Source organism: Bos javanicus, chromosome X (assembly GCF_032452875.1).
Source record: "Bos javanicus breed banteng chromosome X, ARS-OSU_banteng_1.0, whole genome shotgun sequence".
Taxonomy (NCBI): domain Eukaryota; kingdom Metazoa; phylum Chordata; class Mammalia; order Artiodactyla; family Bovidae; genus Bos; species Bos javanicus.
This window is the reverse complement of record NC_083897.1, coordinates 95823239-95830368: the sequence shown is the minus strand read 5'-3', so window position 1 is coordinate 95830368 and position 7130 is coordinate 95823239. Positions and strand designations below refer to the sequence as shown.

Sequence of the window (7130 nt, the reverse complement as noted above, 5' to 3'; positions counted from 1 at the left end):
TTTCCATGATGTACTCCGCATGTAAGTTAAATAAGCAGATTGACAATATACAGCCTTGACGTACTCTTTCCCCGATTCTGAACCAGTTCATTATTCCATGTCTGGTTCTAACTGTTGCTTCTTGACCTGTATGTAGGTTTCTCAGGAGGCAGTACGGTGGTCTGGTATTCCTGTATCTTTAGGAATTTTCTGACAGTCAAAGGATTTAGCTTAGTCAATGTAACAGAAGTAGATATTTTCCTGGAATTCCTTTGCTATTTCTATGATCCAGTGGAGGTTGGTGATTTGATCTCTGGTTGCTCTGCCTTTTTTAAACCCAGCTTGTACATCTGGAAGTTTTAGGTTCACATATTGCTGAAGCTTAGCTTAAAGGATTTTGAGCATTACCTTGCTAGCATGTGAAATAATCACAATTGTATGGTAGTTTGAACTTTCTTTGGCATTGCCTTTCTTTGGGATTGGAATGAAAACTGACCTTTTCCAGTCCTGTGGCCTCTGCTGAGTTTTCCAAATTTGCTGGAATATTGAGTACAGCACTTTCACAGCATCATCTTTTAGGATTTGAAATAGCTCAGCTGGAATTCCATCACCTTCACTAGCTTTGTTCTTAGGAATGCTTCTTAAGGCCCACTTTACTTCACATTTCAGGATATCTGGCTCTAGGTTAGTGACCACACCATCATGGTTATCTGTGTCATTAAAACCATTTTGTACATTTCTTCTGTGTATTCTTGCCACCTCTTCTTAATCTCTTCTGTGTCTGTTATGTCCTTACCATTTCTGTCCTTTATTGTGCCCATCTTTGCATGAAATGTTCCCTTGTTATCTCCAATTTTCTTGAAAAGATCTCTAGTCTTTCCCTTTCTATTGTTCCCTCTATGTCTTTACATTGTTCATTTAAGAAGGCTTTTTTTTTTTTTTTTAATCTCTCCTTGCTATTCTTTGGAACTCTGCATTCAGATGCTTATATCTTTCCTTTTTGCCTTTGCTTTTCACTTCTCTTCTTTTCTCAACTATCTGTAAGGCTTCCTCAGACAACCATTTTGCCTTCTTGTATTTCTTTTTCTTTGGAATGTGTTGGTCACTGACTCCTGAGGAATGTTGTGAACCTCTGTCCAGAGTTCTTCACTCACTCTATCAGATCTAATCCTTTGAATCTATTTATCACTTCCACTGCATAACCTTAAAGAATTTTATTTAGGTCATACCAGAATGGCCTAGTGTTTCCCCCTACTTTATTTCATTAAGTCTGAGTTTTGCAATAAGGCACTCATGATCTGAGCCATAGTCAGTTCTCCATCTTGTTTTTGCTGACTGTCTAGAGTTTCTCCATCCTTGGCTGCAAAGAGTATAATCAATCTGATTTCAGTATTGACCATCTGGTGATGTTCAAGTGTAGAGTCTTCTCTTGTGTTCTTGGAAGAGGCTGTTTGCTATGACCAGTGCATTCTCTTTGAAAAACTCTGTTAGCCTTTGCCCTGCTTTGTTTTGTATGCCAAGGTCAAATTTGCCTCTTACTCCAGGTATCTCTTGACTTCCTACTTTTGCATTTCAATTCCTATGATGAAAATGACTTTCTCTTTTTGGAGTTAGTTCTAGAAGGTCATATAGGTCTTCATAGAACCATTCGACTTCATCTTCTTTTGCATTAGTGGTTGAGGTATAGACTTGGATTACTGTGATACTGAATGGTTTGCCTTGGAAATGAACTGAGATCATTCTGTCATTTTTGAGGTTGCACCCAAAAACTGCATAGGGAATGAGGAGAAAGGGGCAACAGAGGATGAGATGGTTGGATGACACCATTGGCTCAATGGACATAAGTCTGAACACTATCTGGGAGATAGTGAAGGACAGGGACTGACGTGCTGCAGTCTATGGGGTCACGAAGAGTCAGACATGACTGAGCAACTGAACAAAATCAACACTGCATTTGAGATTCGTTTGTTGATTATGAGGGCCATTCCATTCCTTCACAGGGATTCTTGCCCACAGTAGTAGATATAATGGTCTTCTGAATTAAATTCACCCATTCCTGTCCATTTTAATTCATTGATTGCTAAAATATCGATGTTCACTCTGGCCATCTTCTGTTTGATCACATCCAATTTACCTTGATTCATAGACCTTACATTTCAGGTTCAACATCGGGTTTTACTTTCACCACCAGACACATCCACAGCTGGGCATAGTTTCTGCTTTGGCTCAGCCTCTTCGTTATTTCTGGAGCTATTTCTCCACTCTTCCCCAATACCATATTGGACACCTACTGACCTAGGGGGCTCATCTTCCAGTTTCATATATTTTTGCCTTTTCATACTGTTCATGGGGTTCTCAGGGCAAGAATACTGAAGTGGTTTGCCATTCCCTTCTCCAGTGGATCACTCTCCACCATGATTCATCTGTCTTGGGTGGCCTTGCACAACATGGCTCATAGCTTCATGGACTGAGTTACATGGCTTTGATCCATGTGATTATTTTGGTTAATTTTTTGTGATTGTGGTTTTAAGCATATTTAAAGTATTTTTTAAGAATTTATTTATCTTTAATTGAAAGATAATTGTTTTACAATATTGGTTTGATTTTTGCTACACATCAACATGAATTAGCCTTATGTCCTAACAGCCTTCTATTAGCCTATATGTCCCCTCCCTGTTGAGCCTCCTTCCCACCTCCCACACTTTTTTACCCCTCCAAGTTGTTACAGAGCCCCAGTTTGAATTCCCTGAGTCATATAGCAAATATTTCCTTTTGCTATCTATTTTACATATGGTAATGTATATGCTTCCATACTACTCTCTCCATTCATCTCACCTCTCTCCTCCCCTCCCCTCACTATCCCCCCACCACCCTTGTCTGTAAGTCTGTTCTCTATGTCTGTGTTTAAATTGTTGCCATGCAAATAGTTTCATCATTACCATTTTTGTAAATTCCATATATATGTGTTAATATATATTTGTCTTTCTAATTTACTTCACTCTGTATAATAGGTTCATCTGCCTCAATAGAACTGACTCAAATGTGCTCCTTTTTATGGCTGAGTAGAATTCCACTGTATATATGCACCACAGTTACTTTATCCATTCATCTGTTAATGGACATCTAGGTTGCTTCCATGCCCTATCTATTGTAAATAGTGCTGCAATGAACATTGGGGTACCTGTGTCTTTTTCAGTTTTTATTTCTTCCAGATATATGTCTAGACACGGTATTTCTTCAAGGCTTAACAAGACAGGTAGGGTAGTGGCAGCTCCTTGGCAGTGCCATTCATGGTGACATCACCATACAGAATAACAGCACCGTAGTGTTATTGCTGATAACATAAATCAGAACATCAGGGAATTCCTGCCATTGATGTATCAGGAGAAGTTCCAAACACAGCTAATCAAGTAACCCGTAGAAGTTAAGATAATGTTGGTAAACAGAAGAGTAATGAGGACCAAATAGGTAGGATTAACTGACATGATATAATCTTTCTAAGAAAGATTAGGAGGCTGCTGTCATATGTATTCCTGGATGGAGTTTGGATAAACAAGTACAGTGAATGCAACCAAGATGTTCAGGCCAAAATCAAAGATCTGGTAATAGAGGAATGGGATGATCCAGGTGGCATGTTGCTTGTATGCTCCTTACAGAGCCATTGGGAAGGTCAGGATCATGAGAACAGAAATTGCAATGCCAATGCACACGTTGGCATCATCCATGAACTCAAAGTCACCTCTGAGTTCAGAACTTGAAAAGTGATCCTGGTCTGGATTAGCCAGGGCACTCAACAGAATCAGCAGTACCAGGGCATTGATGATCAGGTAGCAGATGACAATCAGGATGGTGCTGATATGCACATGGCGGTATAGGTAGCAGCTGTTGGAATATAACCACATCCTAAGGGCCACCATCTTCATTACTTGGGCTTGTGGCACAGTGGTGCGAGCACGTGCCCAAGTTTGCAGGAGTTTCAGCTGTCAGTCTGGCCCACTGCCGTGGCTGCTGCCAGCTTCTCCACCACTCCAGCTCTTGTTCTGGCCTGCTTGCTGCCTGCTGGTTCTGGCTCTGCACCTCCCCTGAGGTCTTACAGCTGCTGCCTTGGCTGGTTGTGGAGCCTTCTAGTTGCTGGTGGGCAAGGCTGGGTCCTGGCAAGGCTGAATCTGTAGCCTGAGTATTTCTGAGTCTGGTGCTGACCCATCCATGGATTGGACCATGTCCTGGCATGGTTCAGTGTAACATGGAGGTTTCTAGGGCTGCTGCATGCCCACTAGTAAGTAGGGCCAGGGTCTTAAAAGTCCCAGAGCTGGTGAACCTACTTTCTGGCAGAGTTGGGTCCTAGACTGCTGGGTGTGGTGCCCTTTGGGACCTGGGGCTTGTTCTGACCCACTGGTGGGAATAGCTGGCTCCCAGTGAAGCTGGATGTGAAGCAGAATTGTCCAGGAGCTGGTGCCTGCCCATTGGTGAGTGGGGATATATCTTGGCATGGCTGAGTACAGAGCCAGGGTATTCCAGTGCTGGTGTTGCACATGTGCCACAACTAGAGAGAAACCCACATGCTGCAACAAAAGATCCTGAATGCTGCAACTAAGACCCAGCAAGCCAAAAGTGAATAAATATATAAATGATCTTTAAAAAATGTTATATACATATTTACACACACACACATATACATATGCACAAGCATATATGGGATAGAATATTACTTGGCCTTCAAAAAGAAGTAAATCTTGTCATTTGTAACAACATGGATGGACCTTTTGGGCATATTGTTAAGTGAAATAAGTCAGACAAAGACAAATACTCTATATTCTCACATATATATGAAATTTAAAAACATCATGCATATCTATGGTTGATTCATATTGAGGTTTGACAGAAAACAGCAAAATTCTGTAAAGCAATTATCCTTCAATAAAAATAAATTTATTAATAAAAAATAAAAACGTCAAACACATAGAAACAGACAATAGAACTGTATTTGCCAAGGCCTGAGTTGTGGGTGAAATAGAGAGACACTGGTCTAAGAGTATAAGTTTTCAGTTATAAGATTAACAGATTCTGGGGATCTAATATACAGCATGGTGTGCATAGTTAACAATACTGTCTTGCATATTTGAGAGTTGCTATGAGAGTAGAACTTTAATATTCTCACTATAACAGCAACAAAATGGTAATTATGCTAGGTGAATGATGTGTTAAGTAACCTCATTGTAATAAAAATCACAATATACGCCTATCAAATCATCACAATGTGCACCTTAAATTTACACAGTGTTAATTGCCAATTTTATCTCAATAGAGCTAGCAGGGTCAGAAATGTAACTTGAACAAAATGTTGAAGGAAAATATCCAGTCTACAAATAAGATTAAAGCAACTGATCCAGATATTCAGCATGAGGAACCAAACCTTCAGGTCAGGTCTCCTTTCACCCCTCACCTTGTGAAAAGGACAAAAAACCTGCATTCTGGACATCTAATTTCCAGCTGTTCAGGCTTCTTATGATTGCTTGTCTAAGAAATAATGATTACTTGCTTTGGTTTCACCAGGATATGCACCTTAACCCTTGCTGACTTACTCTAATAATTATTTTTAAAATGTACTTGATCCCATTCTCCCCTATTCCCACTCACTCTCTTTCCAGGGCTGTAGTTAACCTGATAAATGAATTAAGGTAATGTAATTGCAGGTGCTCAAGCATGAATTTATATATTAACTGCCCCAAGTAACTCCAAGCATATTTTTTCAGAATAGAAGTGTTTTGTGTTCACTGTTCCTTTGACCATATTCTCTGACAGTGTTACAAGTAGTTTCCTTCCTGAATTCTCAAGGACTTATGTTAAACTCTCAAGCCAAAGTCCTTTATTTCTCTTAATACAAAGGCACAGTAATCTGGTACATGTGGATCATTCCAAAACAATATGATTTGAAGATCATTCCATACAGGCTAATATACATTTACTTCATTCCCATTAACTCCTGCATTATGTTCCACAGTATAAGTTATACCATCATTTCAGTTCAGTCGCTCAGTCGTGTCCGACTCTTTGCGACCCCATGAATCGCAGCACACCAGGCCTCCCTGTCCATCACAAACTCCCAGAGTTCACTCAGACTCACATCCATCGAGTCAGTGATGCCATCCAGCCATCTCATCCTCTGTCATCCCCTTCTCCTCCTGCCCCCAGTCCCTCCCAGCATCAGAGTCTTTTCCAATGAGTCAACTCTTCGCATGAGGTGGCCAAAGTACTGGAGTTTCAGCTTTAGCATCATACCTTCCAAAGGAATCCCAGGGCTGATCTCCTTCAGAATGGACTGGTTGGATCTCCTTGCAGTCCAAGGCACTCTCAAGAGTCTTCTCCACCACCACAGTTCAAAAACATCAATTCTTTGGTGCTCAGCCTTCTTCACAGTCCAACTCTCACATCCGTACATGACCACTGGAAAAACCATAGCCTTGACTAGATGGACCTTTGTTGGCAAAGCAATGTCTCTGCTTTTCAATATCAGGAAGCAACAGTTAGAACTGGACATGGAACAATAGACTGGTTCCAAATAGGAAAAAGAGTACGTCAAGGCTGTATATTGTCACCCTGCTTATTTAACTTATATGCAGAGTACATCATGAGAAATGCTGGGCTGGAGGAAGCACAAGCTGGAATCAAGATTTCCAGGAGAAATATCAATAACCTCAGATATGCAGATGACACAACCCTTATGGCAGAAAGTGAAGAGGAAATAAAAAGCCTCTTGATGAAGGTGAAAGAGGAGAGTGAAAAAGTTGGCTTAAAACTCAACATTCAGAAAACGAAGATCATGACATCTGGTCCCATCACTTCATGGGAAATAGATGGGGAAACAGTGGAAACAGTGTCAAACTTTATTTTTTTGGGCTCCAAAATCACTGCACATGGTGACTGCAGCCATGAAATTAAAAGATGCTTACTCCTTAGAAGAAAAGTTATGACCAACCTAGATAGGATATTGAAAAGCAGAGACATTACTTTGCCAACAGAGTTATACCATAGTTCATTGTCATTCCCCTGTTGATAGACGTTTATGTTCTTTATAATTTTTCATGGTTATAATCAGTGCTGAAACAAACATCTTTACTGTATATGCACCAACCTCTGTATATAATATATTA

At 40.3% G+C, this 7130-nt stretch overlaps 1 pseudogene; it reads right to left on the bottom strand.

Annotated features, from left to right (window-relative positions):
* Positions 1-3112: 3112 nt before the first annotated feature.
* LOC133242536 (lysosomal-associated transmembrane protein 4B-like) lies at positions 3113-3917 on the bottom strand (annotated as a pseudogene).
* Between the last annotated feature and the right edge of the window lie 3213 nt (positions 3918-7130).